The sequence below is a fragment of the Trachypithecus francoisi genome, unplaced genomic scaffold (genome assembly GCF_009764315.1).
Source record: "Trachypithecus francoisi isolate TF-2019V2 unplaced genomic scaffold, Tfra_2.0 Lachesis_group0, whole genome shotgun sequence".
NCBI lineage: Eukaryota > Metazoa > Chordata > Mammalia > Primates > Cercopithecidae > Trachypithecus > Trachypithecus francoisi.
In genome coordinates, this window is record NW_022681453.1 from 155193283 (window position 1) to 155211675 (window position 18393).

Below are 18393 nucleotides of genomic sequence, written 5' to 3' on the forward strand. Positions count from 1 at the left end.
GACTCCATCTCAAAAAAAAAAAAAAAAAAAAAAATTAGCCAGGTGTGGTGGGGGGCACCTGTAATCCCAGCTACTTGGGAGGCTGAGGCAGGAGAATCACTTGAACCCAGGAGGTGGAGGTTGCAGTGAGCTGAGATCACACCACTGCCCTCCAGTCTGGGTGACAGAGTGAAACACGAAGCTCCATCTCAAAAACAAACAAACAAAAACACCCTATAACCCCAGTCTAACTGTGGGAAAAACATTGAAAACACTGGACAGATTCCAATGGAAGAGCATTCTACACAATACCAGACCAATATTAATCAAAACTGTCAAGGTTATCAAAACCAAGGAAAATCTGAGAAACCACCCCAAGCCAACAGGAGCCTGAGGAGACATGATAACTAGATGCAGTGTGATATTCTGAATGGTATCCTGGATTACAAAAAGGACATTAGGTAAAAATTAAGGAAATCGGCTGGGTGCAGTGACTGACGCCTGTAATCCCAGCACTTCAGGAGGCCAAGGCGGGCGGATCACGAGGTTAGGAGTTGGAGATCAATCTGGCCAACATGGTGAAACCCATTTCTATTAAAAATACAAAAATTAGCTGTGTACAGTAGCATGCATCTGTAATCCCAGCTACTCGGGAGGCTGAGGCAGGAAAATCGCTTAAAACTGGGAGGCAGAGGTAATAGTGAGCCAACATCGCACCACTGCACTCCAGCATGGGTGACAGAGCAAGACTCTAGCTCAAAAAAAAAAAAATTTAAGAAAATCTGGGCCAGGTATGGTGGCTCACACTTATAATCCCAGAACTTTGGAAGGCCAAGGCAGGAGGATTGCTTGAGCCCAGGAGTTTGAATTTACAATGAGTCATGATCATGTCACTGCACTCCAGCCTGGGTGACAGAGGAAGATCTTGTCCCTAAATTTAAGTTTAAAATAAATAAATAAATCTGCATAAACTGTGGACTTCATTTATAATCACTGATCAATATTGGTTAATTAACTGGAACAAATGGGCCATACTAACATAAGATTAATAATAGGAATAATAGGAGAAACAGAGTGGAGTAGAGAGGGAACTATATCTTCAATTTTTTCTTTTCTTTTTTTTTTTTTGAGATGGAGTCTCACTCTGTTCACACAGGCTAGAGTGTAGTGGTATGATCTCGGCTCACTGCAACCTCTGCCTCCCAGATTCAAGTGATTCTCCTGTCTCAGCCTCCAAAGTAGCTGAGACTACAGGTGCAGGCCACGATGCCCAGCTAATTTTTGTATTTTAAGTCGAGAAGGGGTTTCACCATGTTGGCCAGGCTGGTCTCGAACTCCTGACCTCAAGTGATCCACCCGTTTCAGCCTCCCAAAGTGCTGGGATCACAGGTGTGAGCCACAACGCCTGGCCTATATCTTCAATTTTTATATAAGTCTAAAACTGTTCCATAAAATAAAATCTATTTAAAAAAAATTTTTTTTTTTTTGAGACAGAGTCTTGCTCTGTCCGCCAGGCTGGAGTGCAGTGGTGCAGTCTTGGCCACTGCACCCTCCGTCTTCCGGGATCAAGCAATTCTCCTGCCTCATCCTCCCGAGTACCTGGGATTACAGGCATATGCCACCACGCCCGGCTAATTTTTGTATTTTTAGTAGAGACGAGGTTTCATCATGTTGGCCAGGCTGGTCTTGAACTCCTGACCTCAGGTAATCCGCCTGCCTCGGCCTCCCAAAGTGCTGGGATTACAGGCATGAGCCACCGAGCTCAGCTTCAAAATTTTGTAAGATGAAAGAAAAGCCAGTGCTGCAAAGATGTCAATATTCCTCCAAAATGCTATAAAAGTTAACTTTTTTTAAGAGAAAAAATTTATTATGGTGCTTACTCTAAGGAAATTTGCCATTTGATCTTCATATCATTGCTGGTTGTCATCATAATGGACTTTTTTTTTCCATTGTAGTTCTGCGTTCTTTGTGGCAGAACTGTTTCCTATGTGAATGCCTCACTTGGTGATCTTGATTGAAGATAAGAGTATGTAGTCATGTCATTATTCCCTGAAGGATGGTTTGCAGTGGGCTGCAGGTGAAGAGCTTCCTAATAGAGATGTCCTTCAGGGAGGCCCTCAGCTTTCCTGAACAAGACCCCACAGAAACGCTGCATCTGAGTGGGCTCACCATGACTTAAGATCTAAAATCCATTTTTACAAATTAAAACCCTTAGTTCTGTCCCTTTTGCCCAGAGGCTATATACCTATAGAAGGCTGGTCTCCTGACTGAGCTCCACGGGCAGATGTAGAAACCAGAACCAAACCTGTAAGAGGCCAGAAAACCAATCTGGCCAGGTGACCCCTCAGGAAAATACGGAAATAGTAATAATCTCACTAACACATAATATTTGCCATGTAAACATTTTTATTGGCCAGGCACGGTGGCTCACGCCTGTAATCCCAGCACTTTGAGAGGTTGAGGCAGGCAGATCACGGCAACACAGTGAAACCCCGTCTCTACTAAACATACAAAAAATGAGCCAGGCATGGTGGTGTGCGCCTGTAATCCTAGCTACTCAGGAGACTGAGGCAGGAGAATTGCTTGAACCTGGGAGGTGGAGGTTGCAGTGAGCCAAGACCGAGCCATTACACTCCCACCTGGGCAACAACAGTGAAACTTAGTCTCAAAAAAAAAAGAGTCTTACATGATGGTTTCTAATAGGCCAAGCCTCAAAGGGCTATATGTCAGCTCCTACTTACATTTTTTTTGGCCATAACTTTATAAGGTTTCCTATCTAGCTGCAAGACAGCCAGGAAGTGCGACCTGGCTAGAAGCTCAGGAAGGAGAGGAAAGGGTTTTTGTGAGCATCTAGTCGGTCTCTCCACACATATGGTAAGCACCATTTACCCCTCTAGTAGAACAGGTCTCAGCGTGGTCTCTGCCAGGCAACCCTAAACTATGCATACCCTGAGTCCCATGCCAGTCCTCGATCTGAGATGGACTGGCAACCTCGTGTCCGCCTTCCTCCTGTCATCCCCCATGGTCAGTCAGTCACTAAATAGCAACCTCTCCACCCTTACACATCTCTAAATAGCCACTGCCTTTCTGTCTGCAACTGCCAGAGCTTTGTGCAACAGCCTTCCACCTAGTCTCCCTTCATGCAAGGTTTCCGCTCTCAGGGAGTTTCTTTTCTTCTATAAGGCTGCAAGTGAGCAAATATATAAAGGAACAAGAGAATGGCAGGTTCTATGCGGAAGCAGATGTTGAAATGGTAGAGATAGCTGGGGTGGAGAGGAGGGGTTAGTATGTAGAGAGCAGTCAGTGAAGACCGCACTGTGGCGGTAGCTGTGGCAGACAGTATTATCCAAAAATTATCCAGAAAAACAATATTTCAATTTCCACATGCTGTTTCAGAACCCTGCCACTCCCTCATCAAGTGGCAGACTCTGTGTTCCCTTCAGTTGAACTCCAATGGGTCTTTTGACCTTCTCAACTAATAAAATACAACAGAACTCCCAAGTCTAGGTCAGAAAAGACATTACAGCTTCTACCTGACTTTCGTTTTGTTTTTTTTGAGACAGAGTCTCACTCTGTTGTCCAGGCTGGATGACATGCCATGCCATGCAGTGGCATGATCTCAGCTCACTGCAACCTCCGTTTCCTGGGCTCAATCAGTTCTCATGCCTCAGCCTCCCAAGCAGTTGGGATTACAGGCACACGCCACCATTCCCAGCTAATTTATGTATTTTTTTTTTTATAGAGACGGGGTTTCACCATGTTGCCCAGGCTGCTCTCAAACACCTGAGCTGAAGCCATCCACTCTCCTCAGCCTCCCAAAGTGTTGGGATTACAAGCGTGAGCCACCGTGCCCAGCCTCTACCTGACTCTTTTGGGACACATTCCCAGGAGCCTAACTACGTGGAGAACAGCTAAAGCCCCAGCCTTCAGCTCTGGCTTAACTCATAGATGACTGCCATGTGAGTGAGCCAACTCGGAGGCGAATTCTCAGTTAGCTGATTTGCCCCAGCTGATGCTGCGTGGAGCAAAATGAGCCTTCCCCATGAAGCCCTGCCCAAAATACAGATATATGAGCAAAATAAATGATTGTTGTTTTGAAGCCACTGAGTTTTGGAGTGTTTCACTATGGAGCAATAGTAACTGAACTCAGGCCTAAATACCAAGGAGTCAGCCATGAGGATATATTCATAGAGTATTTTAAGCATAGCCAACAAAAAATCCCATGGCTTGAAGACAGGAACAAGCTTGGCACACTGAGGAACAGAGATGGTCAGGTAGCTGACGGGGAGAGCACTAAGAAGTGTGCTTGGAGAGGAAGACTGAGCCACATTATGCAAAGCCTCTTGGGCCGTGAAGAAGTCTGAAATGATCAAAAGTTCAGTAGGAGTTCATTCTCCCCATAGCTGCAAGAGCCAACAAGGGTTGTGAGCAAGGCAATGATGAGATTTATTGTATTAAAAGATGGCTCTAGCAGCTATGGGGAGAATGATACATAGCAGTATAAAAGTGGAAGCAGATGCTGGGCATGGTGTCTCATGCTTGTAATCCCAACACTTTGGGAGGCCGAGGTGGGTGAAGAGCTTGAGCCCAGGAGTTCAAGACCAGCCTGGGCAACATGGCGAAACCTCGTCTCTACAAAAAATACAAAAATTAGCTGGGCATTGTGGTGTGCACCTGTAGTCCCAACTCCTCAGGAGGCTGAGGTGGGAGGATCACTTGAGCTGGGGAGGCAGAGGTTGTAGTGAGCTGAGATCACACCACTGCACTTCAGCCTGGGTGACAGAGCAAGACTGTATCAAAAGAAAGAAAAAAAAGGAAAGAAAAGAAGAAAGGAAGAAAGAAAGGAAAGGAAACAAAGAAAGGAAGAAAGAGAAAGAGAGAGAGAAAGAAAAAAAGAAGGAAGGAAGGAAGGAGAAAGAAAGAAAGAAAGAAAGAAAGAAAGAAAGAAAGAAAGAAAGAAAGAAAGAAAGAAAGAAACAGAGAAAAGAAAAACCAATAGTGGGCCGGGCGCGGTGGCTCAACCCTGTAATCCCAGCACTTTGGGAGGCCGAGACGGGTGGATCACGAGGTCAGGAGATCGAGACCCTCCTGGCTAACACGGTGAAACCCCGTCTCTACTAAAAAATACAAAAACTAGCCGGGCGAGGTGGCGGGCGCCTGTAGTCCCAGCTACTCGGGAGGCTGAGGCAGGAGAATGGCGTAAACCTGGGAGGCGGAGCTTGCAGTGAGCTGAGATCCGGCCACTGCACTCCAGTCCCGGCGACAGAGCAAGACTCCGCCTCAAAAAAAAAAAAAAAAAAAAAAAAAAAAAAAAAAAGAAAAACCAATAGTGGAAGCAAGATCTGTTAGCAATTGTCCAAGATGAACACAATTAACACCCAATAGTAAGGAGAAGATAGACTCCAGGCACATTTTGTAGAAGCAATAAGCTTTGCTGATGAGAGGTGAGGGACAAAAAAGAATAAAAGCAAACCTCTAGGTTTTTGTCTCAAGCAGACATGTGAATGACAGTGCTGTTGGCTAGATGAGAAAGGTTTGGAGAGGAACAGGGTTGGGGTGGGGGAAAACTTCCCTTTCCCTCAGGATATCCGATTTCAGTGTGGTTGTAGAAAGAATCCAAGCTGGCTAAATAATTCTCTCTAAGCAGTTACCGGGAGGCAAGTACAGAGCTTCCGACTCTGGTAGGGGTGGAGATTCTGATAACTACTTGGCTTGCCTTAGGAATTCCTTTCTATTTATGTGTTTGCCTATATAGCTTTTAGAGTCTCCTTGCAGAGTGTGGTTGTTATAATTACTATGGCAAAAATCCCAGCTGGAAGCTAAAACACACCCAAAGGAGGAAATTGAACTCAACATGTAGGAGACCCAGCCAAGTGCTTTTCCCAAACTGTACTCCATTAGCCAGTCTGGAGAAGAGTTCCTGAGTGACCAAGAGGAAGGAACCAGGCCTTAGGTGCCTACTGAAAAAATAGCTTCAGGAGCTTGCAGTGAGCTGAGATCGCGCCACTGCACTCCAGCCTGCGCGACAGAGCGAGACTCCGTCCCAAAAAAAAAAGAAAAAAGAAAAAAAAAAGAAAGAACTAATTCAGCAGATTGACCTTTTGGATATCATAAATTTGAAGTGCTTATTGTGTGTATGTGTGTGTCTGTGTGTGTGTGTGTGTGTGTGATGGAGTCTCACTCTGTTGCCCAAGCTGGAGTGCAGTGGCACGATCTTGGCTCACTGCAACCTCCGCCTCCCGGGTTCAAGCAATTCGCTGGCCTCAGCCTCCCGAGTACATGGGATTACAGGCATCTGCCACCATGGCCAGCTAATTTTTGTATTTTTAGTAGAGATGGGGTTTCACCATGTTGGCCAGGTGATCTCAAACTCCTGACCTCAAGTGATCCGCCCATCTCAGCCTCCCAAAGTGCTGGGATTACAGGCGTGAGCCACCGCACCCAGCCTTTTATTTATTTTTTTGAGAAGGAGTTTTGCTCTTGTTGCCCAGGCTGGAGTGCAATGGCACGATCTCTGCTCACCGCAACCTCTGCCTCCCAGATTCCAGCGATTCTCCTGCCTCAGCCTTCCAAGTAGGTGGAATTACAGGAATGCACCTCCACGCCCCGCTAATTTTGTATTTTTAGTAGAGACGGGGTTTCTCCATGTTGGTCAGGCTGGTCTTGAACCTCTGACCTCAGGTGATCCACCCGCCTCAGCCTCCTAAAGTGCTGGGATTACAGGCATGAGCCACTGTGCCCGGCCTATATATTTATTTTATTTTTTTGAGACAGGGTCTCTCTATGTCACCCAGTCTGGAGTGCAGTGGTGCAATCTTGGCTAACTGCAGCCTCTGCCACCCCAGTTTCAAGCAATTCTCCTGCCTCAGCCTCCTGAGTAGGTGGAGTTACAGGAATGCACCACCACGCCTGGCTAATTTTGTATTTTTAGTAGAGATGGGGTTTCTCCATGTTGGTCAGGCTAGTCTCGAACCTCTGACCTCGGGTGATCCGCCCGCTTTGGCCTCCTGAAGTGCTGGGATTATAGGCATGAACCACCGTGCCCGGCCTATTTATTTTATTTTATTTTTTTGAGACAGGGTCTCTCTCTGTCACCCAGGCTGGAGTGCAGTGGCGCGATCTTGGCTAACTGCAGCCTCTGCCACCCCAGTTTCAAGCGATTCTCCTGCCTCAGCTTCCCCAGTAGCTGGGAATACAGGTGTGCACCACCATGCCTGGCTAAGTTTTGTATTTTTAGTAAAGACAGGGTTTCACCATGTTGTCCAGGCTGGTCTCAAACTCCTGACCTCAAGTGATCCTCCCAAAGTGCTAGGATTGCAGGCGTGACCCACCGCACCCGACCTGAAGTGCTTGTTTAGATATTCCAGCGCTGATAATCAGTAGCAGTCCAGAGTTCCTGAGAAAGGTCCAGGCTGGAGATAAAAATTTTCAAATTCTCAGCCTACCTTTCTCTGTTAATAAGCAAAAACAAATGTTGAAATTAGAGGGAGCCTGCAAAATTGCAACTAACAAATATCAGGAAGTATAAGGCTAACCAAGAGGGCTGAGGGTGGTAGTTCATGCCTGTAATCCCAGCTACGAGGGAGGCCAAGGCAGATGCCTGACTTGCGGCCAGGAGTGCAAGACCAGCCAGGCAACAGAGCAAGATCCCATTTCCACAAAAAAATCAAAAAACAAAAATTAGGCCAGGCACGGTGGCTCATGCCTGTAATCCCAGAGAGGCTGAGCAGGCGGATCATTTGAGCCCAGGAGTTGGAGACCAGCCTGGGCAACATGGAAAACACCTCTCTCTACTGAAAATACAAAAAATTATCCAGGGGCCGGGTGTGGTGACTCACACCTGTAATCCCAACATTTTGGAAGGCCAAGGTGGGCAAATCACTTGAGATCAGGAGTTCAAGACCAGCCTGGCAAACATGGGGAAACCCTGTCTCTACTAAAAATGTATGCGCCTGTAGTCCCGGCTACTCATGAGGCTGAGGCAGGAGAATTGCTTGAACCCAGGAGGTGGAGATTGCAATGAACTCCAGCCTGGGAGACAGAGCAAGACTCTGTCTCAAAAACAAAAAAGAAAGGCCGAGACGGGCGGATCACGAGGTCAGGAGATTGAACCATCCTGGCTACATGGTGAAACCCGTCTCTACTAAAAATACAAAAAAATTAGCCTGGCGAGGTGGCGGGCCTGTAGTCCCAGCTACTCGGAGGCTGAGGAAGGAGAATGGCGTGAACCCGGAGCGGAGCTTGCAGTGAGCTGAGATCCGGCCACAGCACTCCAGCCTGGGCGCAGGCGAGACTCCATCTCAAAAAAAAAAAAAAAAAAAAAAAAAGAAAAAGCCAAGCTTGTGGCATGGGCCTGTAGTCCTGCTACTTGGGAGGCTGAGGCAGGAGGATTGTTTGAGCCCAGGAGGTTGCAGTGAGCTGAGAGGACACCACTAGCAGTCCAGCCTGGGCTACAGAGGGAGACTCTGTCTCAAAAAAAAGAAAAATTAGCTGGGTGTGGTGGCACCGCCTGTTAGTCCCTATTATTGGGGAGGCTGAAACAGGAGGATCATTTGAAGCCAGGAATTCTAGATTACAGTGAGATATATGATCACACCACTGCGCTCCAGCCTGGGCAACAGGGTGAGACCCTATCTCTAAAAGAAGAAGAAAAAAAGTCTAACCAAGATATCTAGAAATATTGTTGTTGGCATTACCTGACAGAGTAGGCAAGTGACCTCTCTCTCAGAGATTAAATGATATGACATATCTAAGTATACTTTAGAGCTTCTAAGATCTTGTACAGATGGGCATCATCATTGAAAGTGTCTCTTGGCCGGGCGCGGTGGCTCAGCCTGTAATCCCAGCACTTTGGGAGGCACGAGACGGGCGGATCACGAGGTCAGAGATCGGACCATCCTGGCTACACGGTGACCCCATCTCTACTAAAAAATCCAAAAACTAGCCGGCGAGCGGCGGGCGCCTGTAGTCCCAGCTACTCGGGAGGCTGAGGCAGGAGAATAGCGTGAACCCGGGAGGCGGAGCTTGCAGTGAGCTGAGATCTGGCCACTGCACTCCAGCCTGGGCGACAGAGCGAGACTCCGTCTCAAAAAAAAAAAAAAAAAAAAAAAAAGAAAGTGTCTCTGGTGGTCTTCTGCCCATAGAGGCTTGCTGTGGGAATAATTTTACCATACTCCCTCCACCCCACTCCAACCCCAAATGATAACGAAGCAGGGGCCTTTCTAGACCCCTTTACTCTCCAGGTCTATATCAGTATTAAAAGCCAAATACCCTTTCTTCCTTCAACAAACTTCCTTTCCCCACTCTTTCTTCATCTCAGTCTCTCTCTTCTCCTAGTTACAGAATAAAAGCTGTCATTCATATTAATGAAGACAAACAGCCAGGGGGCAGTGGCTCATGCCTGGAATCCCAGCATTTTGGGAGGCCAAGTTGGGCAGATCACTTGAGGTCAGGGGTTCGAGACCAGCCTGGCCAACATGATGAAATCCCATCTCTACAAAAAATAGACGGGCATGGTGGCGCACATCTGTAATCCCAGCTAATCCGAAGGCTGAGGCAGGAGAATTGCTTGAAGCTGGGAGGGGGAGGTGCAGTGAACTGAGATCACACCACTGTACTCCAGCCTGGGTGACATAGCTAGACTGCATCTCAAAAAAGAAAAACAAAAATTAATGAAGACAGCCAGAGGGTAGGGAGAAAGAGAGTAGGAAATAGGGCATGACCATACCTAGCAATAGCTAACTTCAAATTCCTCATTAAGTGTATTTTTTTTTTAAAAAGTCTTGTTTTGTTTCAATTAAGATGTTTCCTGTCCATGTAATTATTATTACTTTGTTGCTTATTTTTGTTCATTATTTTTTTTTCTCTCTAGATGTCTTTTTTTGCCTTCAGTTTTTTTTTTTTCCAAATAAATTTAATTTTTTTTTTTTTTTTTTGAGACAGAGTTTTGCTCTTGTTGCCCAGGCTGGAGTGCAGTGGCATGATCTCCGCTCACTGCAATGTCCACCTCCCAGGTTCAAGCGATTTTCTTGCCTTAGCCTCCGGATTAGCTGGGATTACAGGAGCCTGCCACCACACCCAAGTAATTTTTGTATTTTTAGTACAGACTGAGTTTCACCATGTTGGCCAGGCTGGTCTCGAACTACTGACCGCAGGTGATTCATCCGCCTTGGCCTCCCAAAGTGCTGGGATTATAGGCGTGAGCCACTGCAGCCGGCGAAATTTAATTTTTTAGAGCGGTTTTAGGTTTACAGCAAAGTTGAGCAGAAAGTTTCCATTTACCCCCTGGCTCCTGCAAACACACAGCCTCCTCCATTTTCTTTTCTTTTCTTTTTTGAGGCAGACTTTTGCTCCTGTTGCCCAGGCTGGAGTGCAATGGCACCATCTTGGCTCACTGCAACCTCCGCCTCCCGGGTTCAAGCAATTCTCCTGCCTCAGCCTCCGAAGTAGCTGGGATTACAGGCATGCACCACCATGTCTGGCTAATTTTTTGTATATTTAGTAGAGACAGGGTTTCAACACCTTGGGCAGGCTGGTCTTGAACTCCTGACCTCAAGTGATCTGCCCACCTCAGCAGATTACAGGCATGAGCTGCCGCATCCGGCTTGAAGTACGTCTTGATTGCTTTCTGGATGCTTTTAATGTAATCATCCTGTCTTTGATCTGCAGTTTCTCTATGAGGAGTCTAAGTATGGATTATTTTTATCATTCTTGAGATCCATTGTGATTTCTGAAACAGGATTTTAGGAATGCAAAAGGTTTATTGGAAAAAGAAAAAGAAAGAAAGAAACAGGATTTATATTTTTCAGCAATTCTGGAAAATTTATCAGGCATTTTCTCTTTGAATGTTACCTGTCCACTTTCTCTATTCTTTTCTTCTGGAACCCTAGTTAGCCAAATGTTAGATCTTCTCCTTGTATCGTTGTATCATGCATATTTCCTGAAATCTTTTTGTTTCTCTGTGCTATATTCTGAATAATTTTGGTAGTTCTTCTAGTTTATTAATTTCCTCCTCAATTATATCTAATTTGTTTGCTAACCTTTTCGTTTAGTTTTTCAATGATTTATTTTAATTGTAAAAAACACATAACATAAAATTTATCATCTGATCCATTTTTAAGTGTACATAGAGTTTAAGGTTGTTAAGTGTATTCACATTGTTATGCAACCGATCTCCAGAACCTTTTTTTTAATTTTTTAATTTTTATTTTTATTTTTATTTTTATTTTTGAGACGGAGTCTCGCTGTGTCGCCCAGGCTGGAGTGCAGTGGCGCGATCTCGGCTCACTACAAGCTCCGCCTCCCGGGTTCCCGCCATTCTCCCGCCTCAGCCTCCGAGTAGCTGGGACTACAGGCGCCCGCCACCGCGCCCGGCTAGTTTTTTGTATTTTTAGTAGAGACGGGGTTTCACCGTGTTAGCCAGGAGGGTCTCGATCTCCTGACCTCGTGATCCACCCGCCTCGGCCTCCCAAAGTGCTGGGATTACAGGCTTGAGCCACCGCGCCCGGCCCTTTTTTTTTTTTTTTTGAGACAGGGTCTCACTCTGTCCCCCAGGTTGGAGTGCAGTGGTGCTATCATGGCTCACTACAGTTCCTCCCTGGGCTCAGCTGATCCTCTTACCTCAACCTCCCGAGTAGCTGGGACTACAGGGTCATACCACCACACCCAGGTAATTTTTTATTTTTTATTTTTTATTTTTTTGAGACGGAGTCTCGCTCTGTCGCCCGGGCTGGAGTGCAGTGGCCGGATCTCAGCTCACTGCAAGCTCCGCCTCCCGGGTTTACGCCATTCTCCTGCCTCAGCCTCCTGAGTAGCTGGGACTACAGGCGCCCGCCACCTCGCCCGGCTAGTTTTTTGTATTTTTTAGTAGAGACGGGGTTTCACCATGTTAGCCAGGATGGTCTGGATCTCCTGACCTCGTGATCCGCCCGTCTCGGCCTCCCAAAGTGCTGGGATTACAGGCTTGAGCCACCGCACCCGGCCAATTTTTTATTTTTTGTAGAGACAGAGTTTCACCATGGGGCCCAGGCTGGTCTTGTTTCTGGGCTCAAGGGATCTGCCCTCCTCAGCCTTCCAAAGTGCTGTGATTACAGGTATGAGCCAGCATGCCCAGCCTCCAGAACTTTTTCATCTTGCAAAACTAAAACGCTGTACCCATTAAACAACTCCTCAGTTCCTCCTTCCTCCACCCCACGGCAACTACTGTTCAACTTTCTGTTTCTATAAATTTAATTAAATAAATAAACAAATAAATAAAATTTAACAAAATTGTATTTTAGATAGTGAAATCATGCAATATTTGCCTTTTTGTGACTGACTTATTTCTTTTTTTTTTGAGACAGAGTCTTGCCCTGTTGCCCAGGGTGGAATGTGGTGGCGTGATCTCGCCTCACCGCAGCCTCTGTCTCCTTGATTCAAGTGATTCTCCTCCCTCAGCCTCCTGAGTAGCTGGGATTATAGTCACCCGCCACCAAGCCTGGCTAATTTTTTTTTTTTTTGTATTTTAATAAAGACGGGATTTCACCATGTTGGCCAGGCTGGTCACAAACTCCTGACCTCGTGATCCACCCGCCTCGGCCTCCCAAAGTGCTGGGATTACAGGCGTGAGCCACCGTGCCCGGCCATGACTGGCTTATTTCATTTAGCAAAATGACTCAAGGTTTACTCATGTTGTAGCATGTGACAGGATTTCCTTCCTTTTTAAGGCTGAATCATATTTCACTGTATGTATACACTACAATTTGTTTATCCATTCTTCCTTTGATGGACGCTTGGTTTGCTTCCACCTCTTGGCCATTGTGAATAATGCTGCTGTAAACAAGGGTGTGCAAATATTTCTTTGAGGCCCTGCTTCCCATTCTTTTGGATATATACCCCGAAGTGAGATTGCTGGGTCATAGAGTTGTTCTATTTTTAATTTTTTAAAGGAACTTCCATGCTATTTTCCACAATGGCTGTGCCATTTTACAGTCCCATCAACAATGCATAAAGTTTCCAATTTCTCCACATTCTCATCAACACGTGTTACTTTCTGAATTTAGAGCTGCATGAGGTTTGTTTGGGTCAGAATAAAGGACAATTGCCCTGGAACAACCAACACAGGCTCTTCAATTTTTAAGTTCCTCATTTTTGAGGAAAGTTTCCAAACACCCCACTTGTGGTTCATTGTTCATTGGCCAACCTGAGATCCTGACTCCTAAGTGGGGAGTTTTATGTGTGAATAACTAGTGGGACCATGTTCTCCAGCAGCTAATGAAGATCAGAGAACAGAGAAACTTGAAAACAGAACTCTGGACCCAGCGCGGCGGTTCACACCTTTAATCCTAGCACCTTGGGAGGCCGAGGCGGGTGGATCACCTGAGGTCAGCAGTTCGAGACCAGCCTGGCCAACATGGCGAAACGCTGTCTCTACTAAAAATACAAAAATTAGCTGGGCGTGGTGGCAGCCTGTAATCCCAGCTACTCAGGAGGCTGAGGCAGGAGAATCTCTTGAACCTGGGAGGCAGAGGTTGCAGTGAGTCAAGATCGCACCACTGCACTCCAGCCTGGGAAACAGAGTAAGACTCTGTCTCAAAACAAAAAAGAAAGAAAGAAAGAAAATAGAACTCTGAGGAAAGTTAGGGCAACCAGGAAGACTCCTGAGCAGTAAGAACCACAGCTAATTCTTTGGGCAGATTTCTCTATTCTCTTTACATCCAAGGAGAAGAATTCCTCTGCCCTCCCCAGGGAACAGAAGCGTGCTGTGCCCACTCAGAGGAAGATTCTGATCAGAGAACACATCAGCATTTAGAAAACTGGAATTTCGAAGTCACCTTGGGCAGAGTGAATGCTGTGGGCCAAGCTGGAGATGCCAGGAAGTGGGAGCGCAGACTGAAAAAATGCAGACCCCTGGGGCACTACTCATTTCTCAGGCTCTGATCTGCTGTAGTACTAGGAGTTTACTCAGGTCTGTGTCTGCCTCCTTTCTGAATAGGCCAAATAATTTATCCAAACAGCCTTCCTACAGCAGCTCCCCACTCCACGTGGCTAGATAGGAGTTCCAGACCAGTGTTGTCTCCTGGGACTTTGACACAGCAGCCAAGTTTGTTGATGCTGGGGCAGTCACAGTTTGTTGGTTGGTTTGAGATAGGGTCTCACTTTGTCATCCAGACTGGAGTGCAGTGGCACAATCACAGTTCACTACGGCCTCAACCTCCTGGGCTCAAGCGATCCTCCCACCTCAGCCGCCTGAGTAGCTGGGACTACAGATGCATGCCACCACGTCCAGCTAATTTTTTTTTTTTTTTTTTTTTTTTTGAGACGGAGTCTCGCTCTGTCGCCCGGGCTGGAGTGCAGTGGCTGGATCTCAGCTCACTGCAAGCTCCGCCTCCCAGGTTCATGCTATTCTCCTGCCTCAGCCTCCGGAGTAGCTGGGACTACAGGCGCCCACCACCTCGCCCAGCTAGTTTTTTTGTATGTTTTAGTAGAGACGGGGTTTCACCGTGTTAGCCAGGATGGTCTCGATCTCCTGACCTCGTGATCCGCCCGTCTCGGCCTCCCAAAGTGCTGGGATTACAGGCTTGAGCCACCGCGCCCGGCCTAATTTTTTAATATTTTGTAGAGACTGGGTGCTGCAATGTTCCCAGGCTGGTCATGAACTCTTTAACTCAAGCAATCTGCTGGCCTGGGCCTCCCAAAGTGCTGGGATTACAGGTGTGAGCCACCACACTCAGCCCATGATTGTAACTGGCTCAAGGGCTGGCAGAGGAATGGTGTTTGGCACCTTGATCATTCGCTATGCCATGAGCCCATCTCTCAAGAAGCAGCTCTTCTATGCCATTCTGGACTTTGCCCTGTCTGAGGCCATGGGGCTCTTCTGTTTGACGGTCACCTTCCTCATCCTCTTCGCTATGTGAAGCTCCATGGGGGTCACCTACTCACCCCTGCTGCTACGACTCCATGACATTCCTGGTGCTGGCATGTGCTAATTTTTACCACTAAACATGATTCTCTCTCTCTCTTTTTTTTTTAAAGGGGCGAGTGGGGGGCGACTCTATTGGTAGAACGAATACTGCACTGGGAATCCAGAGCTTAGAACCCTGGTTTTCAGTTCTGGTGCTTTGGCTAAGAGGCTGTGTTATGTTAACCAAACCTCCTCCAGTAATTTCCTTTTTCAGAAGATACAACTAAGTTAACCTGTTTTAGACCCAAGGCTGGGACAACAGCTGCCAGAGTTTTCTGAATGTCCATTCTGGTTCAGCTATACCTTGCTTTCTGTTGTTATCTTTACAGAGCAGTGAAAAATTCACCTTTATGACAAATGATTGCATTACCATGTAAAACTTTCCACCACAGCAAGCCAGGCAAAAATATAACTGTATATGATCCCTACTCAAGGGAAGTATGTAGAAATAAAATGATTCTTGTACTGCAGTAGTGCGACTGCTGACTGGGAATGTGGGCAGGACATAAGGGTTTCTTTTTTAAAAGTTTCTACAACATAGATCATGCATGGTGTCTCACGCCTGTAATGCTAGCACTTTAGGAGGCCAAGCAGGAGGATACGTTGGGCCCAGGAGTTCCAGACCAGCCTGCAAACCATAGGGAGACCCTGTCTCTTAAGAAAAAAAATACAGTGGCTCTTGCCTGTAATCCCAACACTTTAGGAGGCCAAGGCAGGTGGATCATGAGGTCAAGAGATCAAGACCAGCTGGGCATGGTTGCTCACGCTGGTAATCCCAGCACTTTAGGAGGCCGAGGCAGGTGGATCACGAGGTCAGGAGTTTGAGACCAGCCTGGCTAGCATGGTGAAACTCAGTCTCTACTAAAAATACAAAAAATTAGCCACGCATGGTGGTGCATACCTGTAATCCCAGCTACTCGGGAGGCTGAGTCAGGAGAATCACTTGAACCCAGGAGGCAGAGGTTGCAGTGAGCTGAGGTCGTGCCATTGTACTTGAGCCTGGGCGATAGAGTGACACTCAGTCTCAAAAAAAAAAAAAAGAGAGAGAGAGATCGAGACTATCCTGGCCAACATGCTAAACCCTGTCTTTACTAAAAGTACAAAAATTAATTGGGCGTGGTGGCACGTGCCTGGAGTCCCAGCCACTCAGGAGGGTGAGGCAGGAGAATCACTTGAACCTGGGAGGCAGAGGTTGCAGTCAGCCTAGATCATGCCACTACACTCCATCCTGGCAACAGAGCAAGACTCCGTCTCAAAGAATAATAATAATAAAAAATACATATAGTAATAATAATAAAATTAAATTAAATTAAAAATTAAAATTAAATTAAAAAATAAAATAAAATTTTAATTTTAATTAATTAAAAATAAAAATTTTAAATTAAAATTAAAAAGTCACTACAACATTGTTATGTTTTCCACTTGTTGGTAATATTTAAGCACCTAGGCTGGGTAACATAGCGAAACCCCATCTCTACAAAAAAAAATACAAAAATTAGCCAGGTATGGTGGTGGCACCTGTAGTACCAGCTGCTTGGGAGGCTGAGGTGGGAAGATTGCGTGAGCCCAGGAGGCTGAGGCTGCAGTGACTTTGATCATGCCATTGGACTTCAGCCTGGGCAACACAGCAAGACAACGTCTCAAAAAAAAGATAAACACAAATTTAAAGTGATATAACAGATATAATAGGCTGGGCATAGTGGCTCACACCTGTAATCCCAGCCCTTTGGGAGGCCAAAGCAAGCATATCACCTGAGGTCAGGAATTCGAGATCAGCCTGGCCAACATGGTGAAACCCCATCTCTACTAAAAACACAACAATTAGGGCCAAGCATGGTGGCTCACACCTGTAATCCCAGTACTTTGGGAGGCCGAGGCAGGTGGATCACCCGAGGTCAGGAGTTTGAGACCACCCTGGCCAACATGGTGAAACCCCTATCTCTACTAAAAATACAAAAATTAGCCAGGCATGATGGCACGTGCCTGCAGTCCCAACTACTTGGGAGGCTGAGACAGGAGAATCACTTGAACCCGGAAGGCAGAGGTTGTAGTGAGCTGAGATCTCACCATTGCACTCTAGCCTGAGCATCACAGCAAGACTCTGTCTTAAAAAAAAAAAAAAAAAAAGGCACGTGTGGCAGGGCCCCTGTAATCCCAGCTATTTGGGAAGCTGAGGCAGGAGAATCACTTGGATCTGGAAGGCAGAGGTTGCAGTGAGCCGAGACTGCGCCATTGCACTACAGCCTGGACAACAGAGCAAAACTTTGTCTCAATAAATTAAATAAATAAATAAATAAAATAAAGTGATATAATAGATTGTTAAAAATTATTTAAGTTTACTTAAGACAGCAAAATGTGAAAAATTCATCTCTCCTCACCACCTAATCATTTATTGCTCATTGTAGGCCAGGAACCCCAGGAAGTAGACTCTGGAACAAACTTGTGTGCAGGTGGTTCATTGGCAAGTGCTCTCAGAAACATGTGTAAGGCAGTGAGAAAAGCAAGATCTGGCACAGAGAGAAGTTAGGCTGTGATGCAGTTGCGACAGAGGCTTCAGCAATCCTTCAGGAAGCTCTGAAGCTAGGATGACCATTCAAAATTGTCCCAAACTGAGGCAAAGGGGAGATGCATTTATATCCCACAATAATCAGTCATTGGATGCAATCTATCCTTAGGCAGGAACTTAAACTTGGCAAAGCAGCCACACACAACTCAAATTGCAGTCTGGGGAGGCACTATACAGTAAGCTGTCAGCAGGCAACATTGCTGGCAACTGGAATAAGTGGTTTGTACTAAAGAGGGGCATCTAGAGAATACACCACAGTAGCTACTACAGCCCTAAACTCCTATTCCTCTCCCGATACAAAAATCAGCAGAGTTACATGTGTATCCTTCAAGACCTGTGTTTGTTTTTGTTTCTTTTCCTTGTTCTTTTTTTTTAGTAAAACAATTGCGTCATATTTCATATTACAGATATTCAATTTCATCAGATGCCTTTTTTTTTTTTTTTTTGAGACGGAGTCTTGCTCTGTCACCAGGCTAGAGTGCAGTGGCATGATCTGGGCTTACTACAACCTCCACCTCCCAGGTTCAAGCGATTCTCTTGCCTCAGCCTCCCGAGTAGCTGGGACTACAGGCGCCCGCCACCACGCCTGGCTCATTTTTTGCATTTTTAGTAGAGAAGAGGTTTCACCATGTTGGCCAAGATGGTCTCGAACTCCAGACCTCATGATCCGCCGATCTCGGCCTCCCAAAGTGCTGGGATTACATGCGTGAGCCACCGCGCCCGGCTCATCAGATGCTTTTTTGACATATCTTGGAATTATCATATGGTCATCCTCAAGCTTATCTGATTCTCAAGACTGAATTGAAAATGTGTGCCCACAGCAAAGAACATTTTGGAAAATAATCAATAACGAAGCAAGTTGCCTTATCAGATAGCAAATCATAGTAAAAAGCAATAGTAATCTACA

At 46.1% G+C, this 18393-nt stretch overlaps 1 long non-coding RNA gene and 1 pseudogene across 1 annotated transcript; one reads left to right on the forward strand and one right to left on the reverse strand.

The window, feature by feature from the left end:
* Positions 1-1456: 1456 nt before the first annotated feature.
* Positions 1457-18077, reverse strand: LOC117077644. The gene is made up of 2 exons (XR_004434824.1): positions 18002-18077; positions 1457-1535 (listed from the first exon to the last, which is right to left on the reverse strand). It is a non-coding gene; the product is annotated as an uncharacterized LOC117077644 (long non-coding RNA).
* Positions 13857-14873, forward strand: LOC117077635 (annotated as a pseudogene).
* Positions 18078-18393: the final 316 nt, after the last annotated feature.